Raw genomic sequence first — 11,681 nt, 5'->3', positions numbered from 1 at the left:
CCCATTGACTACCCATGGCCATGTTAATCCCTATAGCATTTCCACCAATTACCTGCTACTCCCTGCCAAAATATGCCATCTTGGGAACTCATTAAGCCATCTCTATTAAAAAGTAAACTTTGTGCTGTGCAGGGCCTGCCATTGTTATATCTAAGCATTCCTTCACGTGTTTAATGACTTAACTTCCTTGGTAAATGAGCTCCTGATTTAATCAAAATCTCTTAACAATGTGTGCCTTTACCCAGCGGATTTATAAGCAATATGTTTGATCTTGCATCTGTGCCTTGCACTGAAGGCCTGTAAAAAACAAGCAACTGCAAAGCAAACCATTTTGGCTTGTATATAGGCAATAGACAGGCATTTGCCATGCACTGTGCACAAAAAATGTAAACAGTATTTTTTTTTAAGGGTGTGCACCTTTTCTACTTTGCCAACTAAATTATTGTAAATTATATTCTCGTGGGTTATTTTCCAGGTTTTCATGATAAATTCTCAGCTAGACAAATATTTTTTTGGGGGTGGTTGGACGGGGTAGGTGTTTGAACAATTCTACCCCTGTTAGTGGTGGGATCCCACAGTACATAATTTCAATTTTCAGCACTGCCTACAGACCCAGGAGTTACATCATAATTTCCATTGAAACACAACCCTCAATACACATGATATATTTGCTTTGCATACATTAATAGTTACTTGAAGAGTATAAGGTTATCAAGTCAGCACTAATCAGTTCGAATCATGAAAACTTCTGGCAGGGAAGGATGGCTTCCACACAGATGAAGATAGATTCTATTTAGGTCGGAACAAAACTGTTAAGTACATATGAGACGAAGATCTGGAACTGATCAATACTTGCCATCTTATTCTTGACAATTGTAGAAATTGAGGTCTTGCGAATATTTGGGAACCTGGCTGGGTTGGAAATTATCTATTCCAAATCCTTCATCCTTCTGATGGCGGAGAGGGCCCCCTCGACTATGCAGGGTCAGTTTCGTGGTGAGCTCATGTGGGCGAAGGAAGTGATAACATATCCTGGGGTTAAGATGCCCATTCACCTTCAGGATTTATACAAGCTGAATTGTGCCCCTCTGGTTGAAGAGTTGCAATGTGACTGGAAAGTGGTCAGACCTTACTTTATCAAAAATGAACGTGCTCCCAAAACTGCTGTTCCTGTTCCAAATGCTTCCCACTATGATGTTTTTTTAAAAGAGATTGACCATATGTGTCTAAGCTTTGTATGGCAGAAGAAGACAGCACGTATAGTGTGGGAAACCATGGCCCTTCCAAAAGGAGGACGACGGGTTTGGATTCCCTAACTTCGCTTTATATTTTAAAACAGCCCAACTTAGAATCCTGTCAGAACATATGTCGGAAGAGTTGAGGACCTTCTGGACATACATGGGGAACTGTATTACATTGCCGAAGGTCAGGGATTCTTTCTGGGCGCAGACTAGATTATTCCCAAAGAGGTATGGGAGCATCCCACCTTAGGTGTGTTGTGGACATGCGGTTCTCCTTTTTAATAAAGGTTTGTTGGATTCCTTTTTGTAATACAACAATTCCTTTTTGTAATTTGTCAAATAATGTTGGACATATACTTTTATTGTAGTTGGGCTGCAAGTATCACACATTTTCCTTGCACGTGTAATTTTTTAGATGCTGTGTGCAGAATGCAGCTAACATGTTTTTTGTTTTTTAAACTGCCCCTTTCTTTCTTTGCATCCTTTTCTTATACAGTTTGTGAAAAATGAGAAGAGATATTAGTATATCACTTCCCAGTGCACAGAAATTGATGCCAATGTGAATCCCATTAATTTGAAAGTGGAAGAGTATTCTTCCTTGTTTAATTAAATTCTGACATCCATTGTTCTGTGTGGGATGGGTCATCTAATATTTGGTGTGCTCTTTATTGATAGTCCTGTTCTCCTCATTCCAACCTACAGAGGTCTGATCCAATTTAATGTAGCCTACATTTAAATCGCATTCACAGAGCGTAGAAATTCAGAATCTTACACTCATAAGGGAGTAAAGTGAGGTGACCATGAGCTGATAAATTTAATGTGTCTATGTAACTTTTTTCTGGTATCAATACTTTTTTTCTGACACTAGAGAAAATAAAATGTGCTGGATTCGCAATTTACGGACTGAAGTTGATTTTGGTAAAAGTTAATTGAAGAGATTTAATGCGCTGGCCGATCTGCTGCATTGTGCTAATAGGATTGAACAACATTTAGAGGGGGACGTGTGACACTTAGGACTAGAATTGTGAGAAATATTATAAATGACGCTGTTGCATGACAGAATGTGAGTATTACATGTAGCGCGATCGTCGCAGGCAGGCTGAGTTTAATTGTGTATTTGATTTGATGTCTTGCAGTGACTTCCCTTACATAAAGTCTGGAGACCACCTTTGCATTGATACATTTTGATTCATAACACAGTCTGTTTCTTATCCCCAGAACTGCGGGGTGGGGCTGTATGCCGGTGCGGGGGGCTTAGGGGGCAGGGTGTGGGTACTAGATTGGGGTGCCCACCTAGTGAATAGAATGCTATGTCAATTAAAATCCCTAAATGCTCCAAACCCAAACACCATTCAAACTTGCAGAAACTTCCATCAAATACTTGGGAATCTTTTTGACCCCAAGATCTCAGACTTGTACAAATCTAATTACCCAAAACTTTTTACCCAGATTCAACAAGACTTGTTGCGCTGGGAAGACCTTAGGATTTCCTAGTTTGTTAGGATCCAAGCACTTGAGATGAACGTAGTTTCACGTCTGCTATACCTATTCCATGCCCTCCCAAAACCCCCTGACTACACCTAAACAAATTACAAAAATACATTTACTGCTTTACCTGGGGTTTCAGAAAAGCCAAACTAGCCAAAAAATATTACCTGCACCACTCTGACAAAAGGGGCCAACAATGCCCTGATTTAACCTTGTACTATAAGACGTTGCAGCTGCGCCTGCTCAGTGAATGGTGCCCAACGCATTCCACTAATCTATGGTGGCACATGGATGCAGCAACTTGTGGAACTCCCTCGTGGGGAGGACTATATGGCTCCTAAAAGTGGCACAACCTAGACCCTTCTGTATAAATCTTGCAACCTAAACCATTTGTGACTATTGGAACTCTGTCGCCTCCTCATTGGGGTTAAACACATTTCCTTCTCCCGTTACCCTGATTCATTGTAACCCAGAATTCACACCTGCCATGCACTGGTCTGTCTTACCACAAGGAATAGAGATTGGTGTATTGCAGGCCTGTTTAATAATAACGATATCAAATTACTTGAAGATTGCAAGCGTGAATTCTAATTGTCAGAGGGTGATCTCTTGCAGTATTTTCAACTAAGAAATGTGTTGATGCAGAAAAACAAAAGAGTGGCTGTAACTAGACCACTTACCACCTGTGAAAGTTGTCACTAAATTCACAAAAGCCAACGGTCTGCTATCCAATGTATACAAGACACTCCTTGAAGCCCTGTCTCAACTGTCAAATGCCCTTAAAATAGCATGACATTAGTCTGGGGGCCAGCATGCAGTGCGCAGCGTCACGATCGCCAGTGCTCTTAAGGCCCACCCATGCCGTTTGCTGGTGATTTTCGGAATTGCAGCATGGGCAGAGGCAAGGCGGTGAGCACAGTGAGCGCAGGCAGAGACAATGATTTCCAAACTCAATGTCGGCAGGCAACCTGAGGCCCGGGCACAGGGGTGACTTCTGAAGCAGCTTCTGCTGCTTGAGCCCAGGGCTGGGGATGACTTGTCGGGTCGTCGGAGGGACTGCTATTGCTTGAAACCACGTGAACACAAGAGGCACCCGGTGCATCCTGCTGGGGTCCCGGGCTTCAGTTAAGTACCTTACAAGAAACATTAATAAAAATGTGTGCATGATTACCTCGTGTAAAGCTATAACACATGAATGTGTGAGAAAAGGGTGAAGCTAATGTTAAAAAGCTGTGCACTTCGGAACACTTTCCAAGAGACTGAGGGTTCATTGTGTGGGGGTTCATTAGATGCTGTCACTCACATAAGTCATATTACGTCTGTCTGCTGTCTATCATCCTTATTATGAGTTCTGTTGATATTGTAATTTCAACTCATGCTTATGTCTGTCAGCTTCTGATGGTTTGCTTTTCATGAGTCGTATTAATGTTGCTTGGGTTAATTATGCTCACGTGTAAGGGCTAGGTAGGATCTCCAGGGTGCATGCATGATAGTAGTTTGAGGTGTGCAGGGTCAAGTTGTTCAGGTTATGATCAGGAGTGATTGGTGTAGTCACAAATAAGAGTGAATGCAGTGATTGTTGTGTTTTCCCTAAACTCTGCATCCTATCCAACTACGTTACCCTAATCCTCTTTCCTGTGTCCCTGAAACCCCCTACCTATCCACTCCTGGTTGAAAAAAAAACCTGTATCCTCTGCACTCTATGAAATGGAAAATCATCACAACCATGCTCGCAGCATCTAAATTAGTAATTGGTGCATTGTGGTGCAAACTTGAGACACTGCATATTAATCTTTGTTGGGATATGCTATGGCACCTATTGGCAATGGAAAAAACGTACTGTCGACCTAAATACAAGCCAAAGTACTTTTATCACCAAGTGGCACCCTATGATACATTTTCTGTGAACAGAATATATAGAACTTACCTGCCCCAAAACACCTAGATCTTTTGTCCTAAATACAATAATTTTACTAACATTAAGTCATTCTGCTAGAAGAGACACCATGTACATAGTATCTTGACATTGAAACCTTCTGCTAGAGAAAACACCATACAAGAACTTGCATGATGTTTTCTCTAGCAGAAGGATTCAATGTTTGGATACTATGTGCACAGTGTCCCTTCTAGGTGTTTTGTTTCACCAGTTCCTAACATTTGTACAAGAAAATTGCTTGCACTGAACAAGGTTGCAGTATATACATTAAATCAATAGTTGGTCTTTTGATACATGTATTTTTATGTAAACTGTAATGAAATGTGTTTTTTAATTGTGCAGCATTATATTGACATTTGTGATATATATGTATGTCTATTTTTAAAGAAAATAAGTATTTAATAAAGCTTTTTTGATATATTTTGAGTTTCATATACGAATGTCCCACACTGAGCCTCCATGTTCCTTCCCATGCGGTTTTGGGTTCTATTTTTAGAATAACTGAGATTCAATAGTGTTTCCGTGAGGCATCATATTTGGTTTTTGGCAAAGAGATTTATCCCCAGATGCCCATGAAGAAGGGGATGCCCACCTTTTTCGGTTTTGAGAGCCTAAATGTTGCCGACACAAGTTCTAGAATGAGCACAAAGCGGGTAAGCAGGTTAGGCCCATTCTGGTTAAAGCATTACTGGTGAGAGATTGGCAACTACAATTTCACTTTATGCCATAACAGTGACTTGGGACAACTTAATGTTTGAGTTTCTGTGTATAAGAGGGCTTTGCCTAATGGGAATTAACACTGGTCTGTGAACTGTCTCTATCTGAGGTTGCAATATGTTTGTTTCTATCCGTACAAAAGAATAATCCATACTTTATTTGACTTTGTATATATGATCTTAATATGCTCCCCAGCAGTGGATGCAACATACATTGGTCAGATCAGTATCTCGAATCATGCAGTTGTAGCTGCCACATCATCACTAAGAAATACTCATCCAGAAATAGGAATTAGGCAACATCCTATTTAAAGATAAAGTATTATGAATAATATTATTCAATGAATAAAATGATACCATTTAATAATGCAGGGCAGCAGAGTTTGAGAGGGATAATCCTAAATTTGAGCAGTTATCTTATCACAAAGTGCCTGTTACACACATTTTTCAATTTATATTGGTGACTGCCAATAAATCCTCAAAGAAGTAAAAAATAAAATCTCTTTAATCTTTTCAAGATTTCAAATCAAATGTATTGCTTTTAAATCAATATCTTGTGAAAAATAAACATTGTCTTATGATATCAGACTCTTCCAAATTTCTCCACTCTTCCACAATTCTTCGTAATTCAAAGTATTATTTATTCTTGACAATTTCAGTGTCCAATTGGTCTTACATTGTCCTAATGTCCTTGACAATTTCAGTGTCCAATTGTCTGGAATGTGGTCCTAATGTCCTTAATATTTATTAGTGGTTCACCTTTGACACGCTTAAAAATTTAAATATATGGACCTCTACATGTGTTTCCCCACCCTTTAGTGGATCATCAGCAGGTTTCATATTTGAATTAGCTTCTTGCATCTGTTAATCTAAACAGTGTCAAAAAGAAAATGAAACTGTAAATATAGAAGGATAAATGGGTCATCCCTTATAGTACCAACAATAGAGTTACCGCTCATCACTTATGATCATTGTCAATATTGGAGATTGCTGTCACTTACCCAGCCTATTCCACATCCTTTCTTATACGCAGTGTATTAATTGCTCTCTATTTTGCTGGCTATTTAGCAGGGTTTCTAAAGGCAAATAAAAAATACAGGCTAGTATAGATGTCTCCTGTTTCAACATTTGATGTTCAAAATCTTCCAAACTACCTCAAGTTAGTAAAATAAAATGTTTATACCTTGTTCCTTAGCAGGTGGATATGATAGTCCATTTGTTTATTTACTAGTGGAAAAAGCAGCATTACAAAACAGCACCCATTATTTATGTGAGTGCGATGACGTCATCACGTATGCCATTTTGCACTGAGACATCATCCGTTGCATCTTAAAACACTATTTTGTTAGCGCAAGTGATTGCATGTCAAAATTCAAATTGTAATCTCTTAAAGGGATCTTTAACTATTGATCGGTGACATTTACCTGGTGGTACAAAGAATAATAATGTTTTCTTTACAATGCGCAATCTCTTAATAATGTAAAGCTTCTGAATCCAACCATTATTCATTTAATCCAAACCGAATTATAAGCATTGTTGGATGCCTATATCAATTTTAGGTCCATCTCTCCAATATTACAAGCAAGGAGAGTACTATCTTGTAACTTCACATATGGCAGATTAATGCTCACTGCCCTATGTGGTAACTTTATATTTCAAAACATATTTGACCAGATAGATTGTTGTTGCCACAGTCAAAATGATATAGTTATGTTGTTGAAACTCCGGATTTCTTTTTCAGAGTTGTGGGGTTGAAAATCCTTTACTCATCACAAACTATTTCTCATTAGTAGCTTGACTTAACTCTTTTAATCACAAAGCCCAATACTCATTGTCCTGCTTTAATCCATTTTGGCATGTGTCTAGAAGAGTGATCCGTTTCGATTCTTCCTGCCTTAATTTGAGTTCCCCATTTCCTCCTCTCATTGGTAGTCCAGTTATTGTCAACCCCATAAATTGCAGATCTTTTCTCTCTGTATTCTGTTTTGTGGTGAATCGCCAATGTATATTTTGGGTCCCCATTCTTGTTGGCTCTCATATGTTCATGATTCTCAATTTCAGTTTCCTTATTGTACTCCCAATGTACCATTTTTCACAGTGACATTTGAGACCATAAATGACAAATTTGGGGTTGCAATTGATGAAATTGTGGATATTTTGCGTTTGGCCATTGGGTAGTCTTATTGAGTCAACATTTTCCATTATTTGTGGCCACATCTTCCAGTTCTCACATTTATGATTACCTTTTATGGGTGAAAATGTCCAGAGCGAATGTAAAGTTCCTGGTGCTTTTGGCTTCTCTGGTTCCACAAAGCTTGGACTAATGAGGGTCTTTATTATTGTCACTCTTCTATATGTGATATTTTGATAATTGTCCAAGTATTTTGATATTGTTGTGTCCAAGATTAAAATATGCCAGGGTTTATTCAAGATTTTCCTGATACGATAATGGTCTGTGGTGTAGGTAGTTATTAGCCTTACCTTTCGCTCTGCACTGGACATTTCTGTTGGTTTAACTTTATCCACCAGTAATTCTGCTCTGTCCTTAGATTAAACTCTTTTTTGGGCATCTATTAGTGTATGTTCCCAATAGCCTATGGCTTTGAATTTCACAATACTTGTATGAAGATGTTTTTTTGTATTCTATATCATTACTGCAATTTCTCATGATTCCCAAAAATTTCCATATGGAAGATTTATAATTGTGTGCGACGGATGATTACATCAGCATGTAGTGTATGGTTGCTTGCTGTTGGTTTGTTCAAAATAGTTATTTGAAATTCATTTTCTTAGGTTTCCAAATCCAGGAAATGTATACTTTCTGCACTTTGTTGCATTGTTAATTTTGTTTTATAATCATTTTTGTTTAGATAGTTGGTACATTTCATTAGGGAGTTTGAAACTCCATTCCAGATAATTAAAATATTATCGATGAACCAATCCCAGTAGACAATGTCGTCTGTTTCAGTGAATGCTGTATGTGTCCAAGCATATTCTTATTCAGAAATGCCCATAAAGATATTGGCATAGAAGGGTGCATGGTTGGCACCCATAGCCATACCTTGTTCTTGCCTACAAATGTGGTTGTTGAAACTGAAGATGCTGGTAAAAGTGAACTTCAACATTTCATTTATCATTTTATTCTGTTCTTAATAGGAGACAGATTGATTTCAAGAAGTATTCAGTAGCCTTAATTCCAGTGTGGTGTTCTATGTAGGTGTACAATGCGGTCACACCCATTGTTCCCAATCTGTAGTTTTCTTGCCACATGATTGATTATATCTGTTGTATTATATGTTTGGTATCCTTTATGTAGGTTGCAAGTTTCTGTACCAAGGGATTGAGGTGATTATCTATGTACTCTGAGATTCTCTCTGTTATTGATCCAATACCATTAATGATTGGCCTAAATGCTAGAAATCGAGTGTATTTCCTATTAATTTTTGGTAAGAAATAGAAAGCGGTAATTATTGGGTGCTGTATGTTCATATAGTAATATTCATCGTCATTCAGAAGGCCATATTGATGCCATTGTTTGCTTTATGTTTTCCACTCATCTTTTATAATTGGTAAGTGGAGATTAATCGTTGGTAGCATTTTTGATGATTTAGTTCCTTATTTGCTTCTCTAATGTAGTCATCTCTGTTCATAAATACAATCGTTCTGTCCTTATCTGCAAATTGTCTTATGATTTGTTTATTTGCTCTTAGTTTTTTCAGTGCAATGTTTTCTTGGATTTTAAGATTTTGTTTCCTGCTGCCTTTGATGTGCTGTTTGATGTAAATGTTGCTAGGATCTTCAGCCACTATTTGATTAAAGAGATCAATAGCATTATCTGCTGGCAGTTGTGGTGTGAATTTCGATTTTGACTTTACTTTCTTCAATTAGAAAGGTGTCAAAGTCCTGTTCTTAAATAAATCTTTCAAATAAAATTCCCAAATGAAACATTTCACCCATAAAGATCAATGAAATGTCCCCATTGTTCATCATAGCACCTTTCCTTGTGCAATTTACAAAACATAGTCTTCTCATAATTAGAAAGAACTTGCACATCAAAAATCCAATCCTCCACTATTGGCTTCTTCCTAGTCTTCCAGACCTTCAATGTCTGCTTTGTAGCCACCAACAAAACTTTAGGTATCCAACACGATGTTACCCAATCAATTCTATAATCGTTGCTTGGTAATTGTAGAACAATGGCCAACGGATTTCTAGGAAATGCAATATCCCAACCCTGGTTAATCCTATCAACCACATCACTCCAAAGGTTCCTCACCCTCTCACCGCCCCACAATATGTGAATCAACGTAACTCTCACTTTTCCACAACCCCAACAATTATCACAATCAACCATACCCAAATCACACATGCGAGCAGGGGAATTTTATTCGGATTGTTTCTAGTCTACTACATATGTTGTGGGGAGTGGGTGTTTGTGTTTTGTTTTATGTTGTCTTTTGTGGTTCTGTATGTGAGGTCGTTGATTGCAATTCTTATTGGTATGTGTTGAATTTTGCTAAGGTAAACATGTTTTATAGTTTTGTGATTACTTTTTCCTTGACTGATGTCTCTTACATGATGTTCTATGTGAATTTGCTAGTGACCTAGTCATTGTTATTTTGTTTTTACTTTGTTTTTCTGTAGTTGGAAATGAAAATAAAGTAAATAAAAAAAAATAATAATAAATCTTTCAAAAGTAAATTCATCATCGATTCCTTCTATATTCAACAAGGGGATGATTTCTTCCTGCTAAGTCTACTGTTAATCTTGATGGTACTGGTGGTATTTCTTGTGGAGTTTCCATATTTATTTGTGTCTCAGAAAACCTTTTCAGTTTGAGGCATCTACAAAATTTGTAAAGATCTACAATATTTTGTAGATAGTCATAAGTGTTGTTTGGGCTATATGACATGTGTTTGTTTAAAACAGAGATGAGGTCCTTCGAAAGTTCAATGTTTGAAAGGTTAAGTACTAGATCTACTTGTTGTACAGATTGTTCTTGCATGATCGTGTCATTACACCTGTTTGGTCTTCTTTGTGTCCCAATGAAATTGAAGCATTTGCTTTTGTTTGTGGTCTTCCTGTTGTGGCGGTTTGGTACATTTGGAAATTCTGATATCTTGCGCCTGACTTGTACATTTTGAGCTCTTCTAAAAAGGGACAGCCCGATGTATCTACAGTTGATCCCTGTTCTTTATTAGATTCTGCATTGCTGCTGCCGGCAGATGACTCGACATAGGCAAGATGAATCTGACTGTTGAGTGATTGATTGTGATATATTCTCAGAGCTCGTGTTTCTGTTTTGATAATATAATTTTGAAATGTATAAAAACTTGTTTTTGTAGTCTTGTTCATCTCTTTGAAATTTCTTCCGTTTTTTTTATTTTTAATTCTGATGTAAATCGTAAATATTGATCTAAAATTTGCTAACTTTTTAAGGTAATTTCTGGTAAATGTAATGCTTTTAATCTCTTCTTTTAGAGATTATATTTCTACAAGCGTGCATTCGAGAATTTTGACAGATTACTGTATAACTCTTTCAATCATTTCTTGTGATTTACACATTAGCTTCTGTTCCCATTCTTTTCAAGTTTGTTTTCATCTTCAAATGTTGGATAAATACATACCCTAAAGCCCCTGTTTGTACATCCAACTTGTAAGTGTATCTTTAGCGTCTTAATTTCCCACCATTTGGATAGTTCCTTCTTTGATACATTTTGTAATTTTTCAAAAACAAAATCAAGCATGGAGTTTGTTTTCCATGTTTTACTAGTTTTACTTGGTCTTTAACTTTATTTTTAGAAATAATTCTTCAGCTTCCAAATCCTATTGATCAAAGTTATTGGACATCATAACAATATGTTGTATTTTAAGGATTATTCAGCCCGAGATTAAGTTGTAATTGAGAGGGATATGCTTAACATGGTAATGGAAAGGACATTTTTGCAATCTCAGGAGAAAGTACATTGAAAGATGTTTATAATGAAAGCATATGCCAAAAAAAATGGATGTTAGTACAACACCACAAACAAACTGCATCAGGCAAAGAACGTGAAAACCGATAGACACCTGTGGTCAGATAAAAAGCATTTACTTTTCTCAAATGCAAGAAATTATTCTATGAACATAAAAAGAAAAGGGGTGGGCTGCATAGTAAGCAGTAAACAAAAGGCAACCTAGACAACCACCTTCCTTAAGGTTGAAGTCAAGAAGTTCTGCAATGGTCGGAGAGAGAGGTTAACTTCATTACAGCTGGACATGTCCAAAATATGTGTGTGTCACAGTGGTGCTGTGTTTTAG

This window comes from Ambystoma mexicanum, chromosome 2p (genome assembly GCF_040938575.1).
Source record: "Ambystoma mexicanum isolate Mex_15411 chromosome 2p, UKY_AmexF1_1, whole genome shotgun sequence".
NCBI classification, from domain to species: Eukaryota; Metazoa; Chordata; class Amphibia; order Caudata; family Ambystomatidae; genus Ambystoma; species Ambystoma mexicanum.
This window is presented reverse-complemented; position numbering follows the sequence as displayed.